The sequence below is a fragment of the Physeter macrocephalus genome, chromosome 18 (assembly GCF_002837175.3).
Source record: "Physeter macrocephalus isolate SW-GA chromosome 18, ASM283717v5, whole genome shotgun sequence".
In the NCBI taxonomy this organism is placed as follows: domain Eukaryota; kingdom Metazoa; phylum Chordata; class Mammalia; order Artiodactyla; family Physeteridae; genus Physeter; species Physeter macrocephalus.
Genome location: NC_041231.1, coordinates 3,991,392 through 4,005,834, shown reverse-complemented (window position 1 = coordinate 4,005,834; position 14,443 = coordinate 3,991,392).

Sequence of the window (14,443 nt, the reverse complement as noted above, 5' to 3'; positions counted from 1 at the left end):
TCTCATGGGAATTAAAGTTTAGCAGGATCATCATTTTCTGGTTCTATAGTCTCATTAATCAGTGTATAATTGCAAAAGGCACATAATTCTGTGGGAATATTCATCTTGGGGAGGTGAGCCTGCCTGGAGCAGAGAACAGCCAGAGACAGTGCCCCTAAACAGGTGATGGAGGTCAGCGGGGAATGGATGGGGGTCCAGAAACAGGTGTCAGACACAGGTGTTCAGAAGCGTGTGCAGCCTGGAGTGGGAGTGAACGGGCCTTCTGAACACTAAGTCTAAGGATTAGAAAGAATATTTCCCACATACTTTTCCTGGAAACTAAAAGGACTTGAAGACATACTTTGAGATCATACAATCAAGATACAATCTCAGTAGCATGCTCAAGAACGGGAAAGTCTTGACCTAAGAAGCCTGGTGAGAGCCCTGGAACTGTCTGGTTTAGGGGCTGCTCCAGGTGGCTGCGTGCTGTGGCAATAGCCCTGAGTGCAAAGATCAGAAGTAACTCTTGCAGGACAGACACAGGGGTGAAATTGCTATTACAATCCAGAGTGAACATTCCAGAACAAGGCCTGGAAGAATGGAAGGGTGGTGGTTTCTCTGCCATCCACAGTGGTGACTCAGTATTGCTGATAGAAAAAGATAGTCTCTATGGTAACATTACTCAGTGAATATCCACAGGGCAAAAAAGGCAAAGTAAACATGAGCCAAATGGCATGAGAAGGGCAGGCCAAAGAAAGAGGCAGGGGATGCATCCAACAGGGTGGCTGGAGAGCCCACTCTTATCTATGGGAATAAAGGCACATCCAACTTCCCCTGAACACAAAGCTGGAAGTGGGGTGAAAAAGGAAGAAAAATACTTACAGGCTGACTACATGTTTATAAGAGACATATCTAAAAATCATGCATCAGAAGAGTCAGAGGGGAAAGGCAACACCTTCCGCCAGAGTGTCAGTGGAGGTTGTGCAGGGGAGCACTAATGAGGAACACCTGCCCCCCCCGGCCAGGGAGGCCTCATGGGGAGCCAGGACTCCCACCCCACCCAGCAGTGATGAGAAGGCCTCTTGGGTGTCAACAGAGGGTTGGACCCCCATCTGGTGCTCCCCTTCCCTTGGTAAATCTGCGCTAGAGAAAGCCAACTAAACAGGCTTAAATAAGGTCCAGAATCTCATGACAATACCCAAAATGTCCAAGTTTCAATAAAAATATTGCTCATCATGACAAGAAGCAGGAAGATCTCGAACTGAATGAAAAAGGACAATCAACAGAGGCCAACGCTGATGACACAGATGTTAGATTATCTAGCAAAGAGTTTAAAGCAGCTGCCAAAAAATGTTTCAGTTATGAACACATCGAAATGAATAAAAAATATAAAGTGCCAGCAAAGGAAGAGAAAATATAAAGGAGAACCCATGGAAATTTTGGAACTGAAAATTACAATAAATGAAATAAAAACCAAACCAACGAAGAAAAATCTCTCAATGGATGTGCTCACCAGCAAAATGGAGGGAAAGAATCACTGTGCTGGATTGTAGAACAATGGAAATTATCCGATCTGATAAACAGAAAATAAATGGGGAAAAAAATGAACAGAGACTCAGAAATCTGTGGGATTATAACAAAATATCTAACATCTGTGCCACTGGGGACCTGGAAAAAGTACTCAAAGAAATAATGTTTTAAAACGTCCCAAATTTGGCAAAAGACCCACAGATTGAAAAAGCTGAGTGAATCTTAAACAGGTTAAACCCAAAGAAAGCCATACCAAGACATATCATAGTCAAACTTCTGAAACCTAAAGGCAAGAAAATTTTAAAAATGAAAGCAATGAGAGAAACAGCACTTTACCTTTAGGGGTAAACCAATTTGAATGACAGCTGATTTCTCATTAGAAATCATGAAGGCCAAAAAAGCATGACGTCTTCCATGTGTTGAAAGAAAAGGACTGCCAACCCAGAATGCTTAACCCAGTGGAAATATCCTCCAGAAAGGAAGGGGAAGGCAAGCCATTCTCAGGTGAAGGAAAAGTTAGAGAATCTGTCACCATAAAATATACCCTAAAAGCTGCAAAATATGTGAACTGAAAACTGATATAACTGAAAGGGGAAATATATAAATTTACAATTACAGCTGGAGATGTCAACCCCTGTCTCTCAACAACTGATAGAACAACTAGACAGAAAATCAACAAGGATGTAGAAGAACTTAATACTATCAACCAACAGGATCTAATCAATATTTACAGAACACTCCACCCAACAGTAGCAGAATGCACACACTTTTCAAGTGCCCACAGAAAATATACCAAGATGGACCATATCCTGGGACATAAAACAAATCTCAACAGATTTAACATAACTGAAACCACACAGAGTTTGTTCTCTGACAACAATAGAATCAAATTAGAAACCAGTAACCGAAAGTTAACAAGAAGATCTCCAAATACTCAGAAACATAGTTCTAAATAATCCATGGACCAGTGAGGGAGTCTTGAGGGAAACACAAAGATACACTGAACTGAATAGAAATGAAAACTCAACATATCAAAAATTGAGGGACAAAGCTAAAGCAGTGCTGGGGAAATTTTATATCAGTAAAGGCGTATTCTAGGAAAGAGGAAAGGTCTCATATCAGTACACTAAGCTCCCACCTCAAGAACCTAGGAAAAGAAGAGAAAAATGGACTCAAAGCAGAAGGAAGGAAAAAGCAAAGACAACAGCAGAAACCAGCGAAATTGAAAACAAGAAAATGGGAAAGAAATGAATGAATTTTAACTCATTCAAATGAAAGAAATGAAATGAAAGAAAGAAAAATATCAATAAAATTGACAAAACTCTAGAAAGGCTGAAAAGAAAAAAGAGAGAAGACCCAAGTTACCAATATCAGGAATGAAACAGGGGATATCACTACAGAACCCACAGTCGTCAAAAGGGTAACGAGCAAATGCTAGGAACAACTCTACACACAGAAACTTGACAACTTAGATGAAATAAACCAATTCCTCAAAAAGCACAAACTACCACATCTCGCTCAATATAGATAATTTGTGTAGCCTTATAACTATTAAGGAAATTAGATTCATAATTTTAAACTCCAAAAGGAGAATCCAGGCTCAGATGGTTTCAGTGAAGAATTCTATCAAACTTTTAAAGAAGAATTAACACCAAGTCTGCACAATTTCTTCCAGAAAGGAGAAGAGGAGGGGACGCATCCCAATTCATTTTATGAAGCTAGTATTACCCAGATACCATAATTATAGAGACAGTACAAAAAAATTAAAAGCCAAAACCAACAACTACAGGTTAACATCTTTCGTAAATATAGATACAAAAATGTTTTACAAAGTAACGGCACACAGAGTTCATCAGTACATAAAGACAATTATATATTTTCACCAAGTGGGGTCCATTCCAGGGATGCAGGCTGCTTCAATATTCAAAAATTAATGAAATCAACTATATTAACAGGCCAAAGAGGAAAAATCACATGAGCATACCAATTAATGCAGAAAAAGCACTTCACATGACGAACGAAGTTCAACATCCATTCATGATAAAAGCTGTCAGAGAAACAGGAATAGAGGGAGGTCCTCAGCTGGATGAAGACCATCTAGAAAAAACCCTACTGCTAACATTGAACTTCCTTGGGAGAGATGAGTGCTGGAAACCAGGCAAGGATGCCCACTCTCACCACTCTTATCCAACAGGCCTGGAAGTTCTAGTCAGTGCCGTAAGGTAAGAAAAGGAAATAAAGAGCATCCAGTTTGGAAGAAATGAAGCTGTCCCTATTTGCAAATGACACAATTGTCTACACAGAAAATTCCAGATAATCTGTTAAAAAAATCTAAGAATAAGCCAATTCTGCAAGCTTCAAGGATACAAGATAAACATACACCCATGAGCTGTATTTCTGTATCTTACCAATCACCACGTGGTCACTGACCATTGTATTAAGAATATAATACTATTTGCGATTGCTCAAATGAATTGAAAAACTTAGGTATAGATCTAACAAGGCATATATAGGACTTGTGTGCCCCAAACTGCAAAACACTGATGAAAGGAATCAAAGAGGATCTGAACAGATGGAAGTGTCACCGACCTCAGGTTTGTCTGCTTGTCAGCTCAAGAATCCAATACTGAGAGACAAGTGTTGGCTAAAAGGAAGGTAGCTTTATTGAGGAAGCCAGCAGTCCTGGGGAGAATATGGACTCGTGTCCCAAAGCACCAACTCCTCAGCTGCTGATCAGAGGGCAAGAGCTTTTAAAGGGGAGTTTCAGGGTTGTATAGGCAGAGGGAGGGGCTAAATGCAGAAACAGCAGAGTCAGCTCTGGCGGTCATTTTGAAACTGGTCTGCAGTGGTCTGATCAGCGTCATCTTGATTGCTTTAAGTACAGTTAATCTTCACCTCCAGGGTCGGTTTTTTCCCATTTCCTTGAGGCCAGTTCTTGGAATTGTGCAAGATGGAGCAGCTTATGTCATGGCTACAGTCTGGTCACCATGCAGTCGGCTTTTTCCATTCATTGCCAGTTTCTGTATCTGCAAAACAGCTCAAAGGTTATGGCTCAGTATATTATCTATAGCCCTGGAGGAGGAACTAAAGGTCCTTGGCTTTGTTTAATGGCTAAACTATTATTATTTCACCTTGTTTGACTGCTTTCCTTTGTTTTTTCATTTTCTCACTTCTCTGATTAAATTTATTCTTTGGAACTCAGGGAAAACCTAGGAAGCTAGTTTTCTATAAACAAGAGGCAGACGGAGGACAGGGCAGGGTCTGTCCCAGGAAGGCCCCACAGGGTCCCACTCGCTTAAAGACATACCATGCTCATGCACTGGAGGACTTGACATAGTAAAAATGTCAATTCTCCTCAAGTTAACATACAAGTACAATACAATTCCTATCAAAATCCCAGCAAGAATTTTTGTAGATATAGACAAGATTATTCAAAAATTCATATGGAAACATGAAGGAACTAGAGTAGGCAAAGTAACTGTGAATAAGAAGAAATTGGGAGACATCAATGTACCTGATTCCAGGACTTCTTATGTAGCCGGATAACCAAAACTATGTGGTATAGGTAGAGGGGTAGAGATAGATCAGTGGGACAGAAAAGAGACCCCAGAAACAGACCCACACAAATATGCCCAAAGGTGCCAAAGCAATTCAGTGGATGAAGGGTTGTTTTTTCCACAAGTTGCTGGAGGCATTGGACATCCACAGAAAAAAAAAAGAAAAAGAAAAAGAATATGGACCTAACTCACACGTTATGCAAAAATTAGCTCAAGATGGATCACACACTTAAAGGTAAAATGCAAAACTCTAAAACTTGTAGGAAAAATGGGAGAAAATCTTCAGGATTTAGGATTAGGCAAAGAGTTCTTAGTCTTGACACTAAAAGCATGATCCATAGAAGGAAATAAAAGGTAAATTTGACTTTATCAAAATTAAAAACTTCTGCTCTGTGAAAGACCCTGTTGCGGGATAAACAGAGAAGGTACTGACTGGGGAACGTATTTGCAAACCACACATTCACCAAAGGATTAGTATCTAGAATATATAACAAACTCTCAACATAGCACCATTAAAAACCAAACAATCCAATTAGAAAATGGGTAAAAGACATGAAGAGTCACTTCTCTGAAGAGGACATAGAGAAGGCAAATAAGCACACGAGAAGAAGCTCAACATCATTAGCCTGGAGGGAAATGTAAATTAAAACCACAAGGAGAGGGCTTCCCTGGTGGCGCAGGGGTTGAGAGTCCGCCTGCCGATGCAGGGGACACGGGTTCGGGCCCCGGTCCGGGAAGATCCCATACGCCGTGGAGCGGCTGGGCCCGTGGGCCGTGGCCGCTGAGCCTGCGCGTCCGGAGCCTGCGCTCCACAATGGGAGAGGCCACAGCAGTGAGAGGCCCTTGTACCGCCAAAAAAAAAAAAAAAATCCACAAGGAGATATCATGACATACTTGTCAGGATGGCTAAGAGAACCACAATACCAGATGTTGGTGAGGATGTGGAGAAAGTGGCTCACTCATTCATTGCTGATGGGAATGCAAAATCATACAACACTCTAATAATAATAACAGTTTGTCGAGTTCTTAAAAATCTAAACACGCAACTATTGTACAGCGCAGCAATTGCACGAAGGCATTTATTTATCCCGGAGAAATAAGAACTGATGTTTACACCAAAGCCCATGTACACATCTTCACAGCAGCATCATTCGTAAGAGCCAAAACCTGGACACAACCCAGATGTCGTTCAACAGGTGAATAGATGAACAAGCTGTGGTCCATCCACGCGCTGGGATCTCACTCAGCAGTAAAAAGCAGTGAACACAAAACAATCTGAGTGAATCCCCAGAGAATTATGCTGAGTGAAAAAAGTCAGCCCCCAAAGGTTATATACAGTTCCTGAAACAACAAAATTATGGAACTAGAGAACAGATTTGTGGTTGTCAGGGGTTAACTAGGTGGTGAGAGTGAGAGAAAAGGCAAGAGGCAGGATCCTGGTGGGGCTGGAAATGCTCTTTGTCTCGGCTGTATCAATGCCAACATCCTGGTTGAGATGTCCCACTATTGTTTTGTAAGATGTCACCATTGGGGGAGGCTGGGTAAAGGGTACCTGGAATCTTTCTGGATTATTTCTTAGCGCTTCATGAGAATCTACAATTATCTCAAAATAAAAAGCTTCATTGAAAAAAACCCCATAGCATCAAAATATGTTAAACTGTCTTTTCAGCAAATGGTGCTGAAGTAATTGAACATCCACATGCAAAAAAATGAAAGAAAGAAACCCAATCCATACATCACACCTCACACACAAATTAACTCAAAATGGATGAGGATCTAAATGTAGAACCTAAAATTATAAGACTTCCAGAGGAAAACAAGAGAAAATCTTGGTGACACTGGTGTAGGCAAAATTTCTTAGCTATGACACCAAAAGCAAGACCCATAAGAGAAGAAATTGATAAATTGGGTCTCACCACAATTAAAAACTTTTGCTCTTTGAAAGACCCTCTGAAAAGTGAAAAGATCAGCCATATGGACTGGGAGAAAATGTTGACAAATCACATGTCTGATAAAGGACTTGTATTCGGAATACACAAAGGTTTTTCAAGACTCAACAATAAGAAAGCAAACAATTCAATTTAAAAATTGGCAAAAGTGTTGACGGTCACCTCAGCTAAGAAGACACACGGATGAAAGGCAAAGAAGGACATAAAACATCCTCAACATCAAAAGCTGTTAGAGAAATTCAAATTAAAGCTACAAGGAGACTCACTATGAATCTGTCAGAATGGAGAGGGCACAGGGTGGCCAGGCTACCACATGGCTGGCAGAATCAGGACAGCACAGCCGTGCTGGAATATGGTCCAGCAGTTTATTATAAGTTAGACGTACTCTTACCGTAGGGTCTAGTCACCCATGCCTGGGTGGTGGTTGTTAGACACAGCAGTATGCGTTCATCAGAACTCCCAGAACTCTGCACCAACAAGAGAGAATTTTACTGTGTATAAATTACATCTTAATAAAAAATACACAGAGAGTTGATGTCAAAAAGAGCACAGAGGAATTGCGAAGAGGTGGTTGTAGTCTCCCACCCCATGACAGGTGCAAGATGGACGGATAGACAGACGTAGAGGCAAGATTTGAATTATGTGATTAATAAGATTTATTTATTCATACATTTCTAACTTTATTCCCTAATACAGATGACATTCATTCATTTTTAGAGTCCAGAAGATAGTCACAAAAATTAATCTATATTAGTCTCCAGGGGAAACTGCAACTCCTTCCATAGATAATAAATGTTACTTGTTTAGGAAATGTTAGCCATGGTCCAGCAAAAATTCAAGCGAAGCAAAACAGTGTAATTGGTGAGTTAACGGTGTGGTTAGCCCCCAGCCCCTCTCCCCTCCTTCTCTCCTTCCCTTTCCCATCCTCCCCCTCCCCTCCCCTCCCCCTCCCCCCTCCCCTCCCCCTTCCATCAACTGGGCAGAATGGGGAGCCCAGGAAGAGACCCACACATGTGGCTACTTGGCTTATGACGAACACACCATGAACAGCAGTGCTCGGGCCCTTGGACATTGGATGGAAAAATATGAACCTGACCAGGCCACACCACACACAGACAGGATTCCAGCTGGATCACGGTCCTATATGTGGAATGGGAAACAAGAAAACTTCCGGGAGAAAACATGGGAGCATGTCTTCAGGACTGTGAGTTAGATGAAGATTACTTAGAACACGAAAACATCAACTAAGAAGGAAAAAAAAGGATAATGGTGTTCCATCAAAATTAAGAACTTCATCAAAACACACTTAAAAAAGGTACTCACAGTACGAGCTTCTGACAAAGAACTTGTATCAGGTATATATAAAGTACTCTTACAAATCAGTAAGAAAAGAAAAACAAACCAACTTGGAAAAAATGGGCATTTGAAATGCCACTATTTACTTGTTTATTTTACTGTATGTGGGGACATTGGGTTGTTTCCATTTGTTGACTATTATGGATGGTGATGCCTTGAAATGTATGATTGTAAATTTCCTAAATTTTTTCTTTTAAGTTTCTTCTACTGCTTTTATGCTTCTTACATTTTTCTCTATTTGGGAATTATAAACAGATTCACCTATATTTTTCTAGTTACCAGAATAATTTTATCTTAAATATTCAAATATTAAATACCCGTGATGGAATTAGTTTAGTGAGTCATATCTTATGGGTACAACTATTTTTTTTTCATCCAAATAGTTAAATAATTGAACCTTTAAATGATTAATTGATTTTTGAACATTTGGTCTTTCAGCAAACTTTGTGATCTGATAAATTATTAACAGATGCAAGTGTTTACATGCGATTGCTCTATTTTGACATTCCCAATGATTTCAAACCAAAGACTTAAGGTTTAAATAAAAGACTAAAGAGATTCATTGAAAAAACAAAAAAAGAAATAGGCAAAGTCTTGCTGCGCTGCAGCAGAGGGGGGCTCCAAGAGTCATAGCACATGTGGGAAGAAGCTCAGCTTGGCGGTCCTGGATCCCACCTTGCTCCCAGCAGAATGGCCCACGTTGGGGTCACTGACAGGAACACTCCCAGAGCAGGCTCTGTGGGTCAGCTGGCCAGACACAGCCAGCCGTGACCAGTGACTGCTCCAGGTCAGTCCTGGCCTGGCCATGTGCAGGGCAGAGGGCTCTTCCTGTAACCCCTACCCCCCAAGACCCCCAGGCCCCGCCTGCTCCCGCCCCACGGCTTTCTGAATGGTCAGGGGGAGTCCTGCCGGCAGGGCGAGGGTGACCAACTGTTCTGGTCCCCGGGGACTGAAGGGTTTCTTGGGATGTGGGATTTTTAGCTTTAAAACCAGAATGGTCTGGGCAGACCGGGACTGTTGGTCATCCTGAGTGGAGCAGATATCCTGGGGGAGAGGGTGCTGGGGTCTGGCCCAGGCTGTCTGCAGCCCAGGAATGTCCGCTGGATCCAGTTTCTAGCTGGGACACCTCCTTCCCCGAGGGGGCCCTTCCGCTCCTTCATTGGGGGTCACTTGTCATCCCACAGGAAAGCCAGGGGCAGGGCTGAGGGGTCGTGGATGGAGAGAGGGGTCTTGGGACAGAGGCACGTGGCACGTGGAAGAGGAGAGGGGCCTGAGCAGGGAGCGAGGTCGCCCGGTGGGAAGCGGATTGGGGTCGACTTCCCAAGGGACTGTGGCCCATGGGTGAGGGGGCGGAGGCTCTAAGCGGCTCCCAGTCTGAGAGCTGAACTTCCTCATCTCGGTGGCGTGTGGTCCCGGGTGACTGCCACACCCCTGGCCGCGGGGCCCGGGCTTCCAGCCTGGCCCGAGCTCCTGGCCCAGCCCTTGGGGGGTCCCAGAATCTGCACTGCCTCAGCCTCTGGCCCAGGGCTCGGAGGGGGTGTCCAGCCTTGGGAGTGGGGCCTGGATGTGCCGGGCTTGGGAGGGGCCTGTGTTGCCCGTGGGGCTCCCGAGAGCTCTCTGCCAGGGTCTGTCCAGGGAGGATGTCAGGGGTCCCCCTGCACGCCCCAGCTCTGCAGAGCAGATGAGGGGAGAGAGGCGGCCTGGGCTGTGGGGACCGCGTCACTGAGGAGCCGTGCTCACTGCCTCCCCTGCCCTCTGTGTGTGCCTGTGTGCATGTGTATTTGCACACGTGCTCCTGCCTGTTTGCTTGGGGTGTGTGTGACTGTTTGGACAGCTACTGAGACAGTGTTTCAGTTCCAGCTACAATGTTTCAGCTCTATTGTTTGTGCACTTGTTTTCAGAAGGAGAACCGCCCATAGCCCCACGGACCACACCAGAGCAGTCACTGCAGTGATTTCCTTCCGCATCTTCCTGGTCTCATCTTTACAAATCTGGGGTAGTGCAGGCACGAGTGTGATGCTCTGGTGAGCATTTCCCTCCAGATCGCTGCCTGGCTGCCTGGGCCCCTGGCGTTCACGTCCCTGGTCCCTCTGGGTGCAGACAGCATTGTCGCTGTCCCCCTCTGGGCCAAGCGTGTTGGGGCCTTGGACCCTCCACCATTCCCAGGGGCTTGGCCCAGGGAGGTGGGGCGGTGGAGTCCAGGCTGCATCAGTGCTGGAGGCTCGAGGCCCCCCCGAGCCGGGCCTGGGGGGCAGTGATTCACAGTAGGTGTGCCGGGGTCAGCGGTGGCTATTTGCCTGCACATTCCTCAGAGATTCCAGGTGTGAGGGAGTGGACGCTCCCGGCTGCTGTTTGCCAAGTGGGAGCTCCAGGCAGGGCAGTTCCCCAGCATCTCTGGGTTTCCAGCCCCAGAAGTGGGTGCCAGGCATGTGTGCCCTTAGAGGTGGAATCTCGCCAGCCCTGGGAAGGCTCAGCTCCACCAGTATTTCAGGGGTGCTGGCCTGGCCCCCCTGTGGGTCAGCTCCCCTCCAAGCCATGACTTTAATGAATGTTCCTGGAGATGTGTCTGCTCTTTGTATTTATATGAGCCAGGAAAAGGGACAGGAAGCAGTCCCTTGGAGGGAGCAGGGGCTGGCCCGCCACCCACGGAGGCTCAGAAGAATATGCTGTGAAAAGCCTGCTTTCAAGATCTGCAAACACAGACACCAGATTATTTACAGGTATTTTCTCAAGCTGAGAGTGGCAACTTTTGCTTCATGTTTTTTCCCATTAAAAAACCGTGCTAAAATACACGTAACAAAATGTACCACCTTAACCATGTCTAAGTGTACAGTTCAGAGGCAATAAGCACATTCAGATCGTTGTGCAAACTTCACTACCATCCACTCCAGAACTTTCCATCTTCCCAAACGGACACTCTGTTCCCATGAAACCCTCACTCCCCTCCCCTCCCCCAGCCCCTGATCCCCACCGTCTACTTTTTTTTTTTTTCCCCATCCCTGGACTCCTCCCGGGACCTCATGTGATTGAATCACGCAGGACTTGTCCTGCGTCGGGCTGATTTCGCTGAGCGTCTGGTCCCCAAGATTCATCCTGTGTAGCCTGAGTCAGATTTCCTTCCTTGTTAAGGCTGGCTACTATCTCACTGTGTGGATGGACCATGTGTACCCCTTCATCCATCGATGGACGCTTGGGTGGCCTCTACCTCTTGTCTGCTGTGAGCACAGGTACGTGTGTGTGTGCAAATATCTCTTCGAAGCCCTGCTTTCACTTCTTTTGGGCTACAGCCAGAAGTGGTGCTTTAATTTTTATGAGTATGATTTCACACTGTGAAAAAAACCTTTTAAACGTGCTGATGGTATTAGACAACCCCCAGCCCCCCGAGTGCTGATGTTCTTTTGTCCTGGGGTCAGAGGCACCCGCTCCACGTCAGGACCCTGGGGGGCCACAGTCAGCGTTGTTTGGACGGCATCTCACTTTGGTTCCATCCTCCCCTCACCCTAGAGGCTGACAGGACAGTCAAGGGTGACTTTTCCTTGTCCTAATGCAGGCAAGTGGGCCGGGCAGTTCCCTGCCTGCAGATGGCGGAGTTTGGGGGAGGGGCTGGCACAGGGCTCCTAGGGCAGAGGAGGGGGATTCTAGTAGTGTCAGCTGCTACCTGACCCCTGGGTGCCCAGGCTGCCTGGGAAGCTATGAGGGACACAGATGCGGTTGCCTCCAAGGAACAACCTCAACGGACAGTCCCCTCCGTCCCCCCAGGGAGGTGGAAGGGTGACCGCTGAGCGGAGGCTGAGGAGGAAGGCATGGTGGGGAGGGGCTGAGGGCCTTTGTGTTTCCTGGGGCAGGAGGAGGCGGGCGGGGGCTCCCAGGAGCCGAGCTGGGCCCGGGGAGGTGAGGGACTCCGGGGCCAGCACTGCCCCGCCCAGGCCTGGGCCGAGAGGGGCTCAGCTGTGGGGGGAGGGGGCGAGCCGCTGTCAGCAGCAAGCGGGGGTCTCACTGCCCTTCATCTGCAGCTGTGGATCTGGGGCACCAGGTCAGATCTCGGGAGGAATTCTGTTTGCCCAGTGATGCAGATAAACAAACACGTGCAGGAAGCCTCCAAATCAGTGCAGCTCCCCCATAAAACCAAATTTACTCTCCACTCCCTTCTCCCGCCGCTCAGAGAGCATCCCCCGTGACCCCCCGCCCCTGCCGCCGGTCCCACCCATGGGCATCTTCCAGATGGCTCTCTCCCCCTCGGGCCCCGGAGCCAAGCAGGAGGGATTAGGCTGCGGTCGGTCCTCCTTATCAAGGAAGTTCCCGGCTTGGAGCAACTCTGAAGCCACCGTGCCCTTTCTGTCAAGAGCATGATAGTTCCTGCAAGCTATCAGAGGCTCCCAGCGCCTCCCTGCCAAGGTGGCGCCCACTTCCTCTTCGCGGTTTAGGAGGGTTCCATCTGTCTTTGTCCTGAAATCATTCTCTGTCACGCGGGATACGTGGTAAACTTTCCCCAAACTGCTGGTTTCCGCATCTATGACATCGGGCCGCACCCTCGGCCTCACGGTGGCCCCTGCGTCAGGAGTGACTGCGGGTCACGGATGCTAAGCCAACATTGATGGGAAACTGCGCTGTGAATTTAGGTGCAGCCAAGAGGGGAAGTTGCTGCCTGTTTGTCGTGGTGCAGGTTAGGCTGACGATGCCCCGAGATGCCAGATGCGTTAAAATGTGCAGGAAGTCGAAGGGGTGACCCAGCACGGCCTCATCGCCCCGTTTCAGGAAGAGAAAGCGGGAGCTTCATGAGGTCCCTCAGCTTGCCTGAAGTCTCCTGGAGGTGACCGCTGCGAGGGCGGCAGGGGCTCTTCCCGGGACCAGACACAGCTCAGAGGATGCTTCCCTGAGGCACCAGTTGGTTTTGTCCTTGGGGCAACGGTCCTCTGAGCAGTGCTCCTATGGTCACCATTTTCCAGATGAGACGCCCGAGGCCCAGAGAGGGTGATGTGCTGGCCCAGGGCCACACAGCTGATGGGTTTCAGGGCCAGGATGCCACCTCCTCCCAGTGTCTGGAGCCCCAGGCCCTGGGTTCGAATGCCAGTTGGACCCTCTGAGGTCAGGTGCCTCCCATCTGTGTCATCCAAAAAGCAGGGATAACCACAGTTCCTAGCACTCAGGAGTTTTTGGTTTTCTATGGACTGAATTATACAATGAAGCCTCCAAGAAGTGTGCCCGGCCCACCAGGGCTGCCACCAGGCTGGCGTCCGAGACGGGGCTGGCAAAGTGTCCGGAGGGTCCTGGAGACAGCCGTCCACTCCGCAGTCTCTGCAGAGAACAGGAGCCACAGCTGACTGTCAGCTTGAAGACATGTGGCTGCTCCAGGCCTGGCTCTTTTCCCAGGGCAGGCGGTTGCAGGGACCTGGCGTTTGGGGTGTGGGTGTTGACCTCCGGATTGGAGATGTGCCCCAGGTGGAAGGGTGGAAGTCGAGCCTCCCCCCACTGCAGCCCCTCGAGGGCACCGGGCTCTAGGGGAGGGAGGTCTGGGTCCGGCTGCCTGGCCACCCCAGCCGGACAGTCTGCGCATCCAGTCAGACCCCGCTGTGCTCACCTCCTCGCCCTGGAGGGGAGGAGGCCAACCCCACAGAGTCCCACGTGCAAGGGCCGCGAAGCTGCCCCCTTTGCTGCCCCTAAGCTGTACCTGTGCCCCAGGACAGAGCCTCTGCCCTGCAGCCTGCGTGGGCTGAGGCAGGTGGGAGAGTCGGGCCCGAAGAAGGCTGCGGGAACGGCTCAGCCCCCAGGTCCTGCGGCTACAGCAGAGTGACCCCAACGGCCCTGCAGGTCACCTGCGTTGGGACCTCGGCCACGCCCAGAAACTGGAAAGGAAGGGACAGGCGTGGGGGAGGAGTGCCAGTCCTGGGCAGGCAATGCTGAAGCCAGCGTCCCCTGCCTTGGTCACCTCGGCCAGGAACAGCTGGGCTGGGCTAGGCCAGGGTCAGGGTCAGGCAGCCCAGGGTCCTGAGGGTCGTGGGGGTCGCTTCTCCATCATGTCATGCGTCCGAGGAGAGAGCTGTGAGGAACATGCTGCCCCCGGGGGTCCCAGGA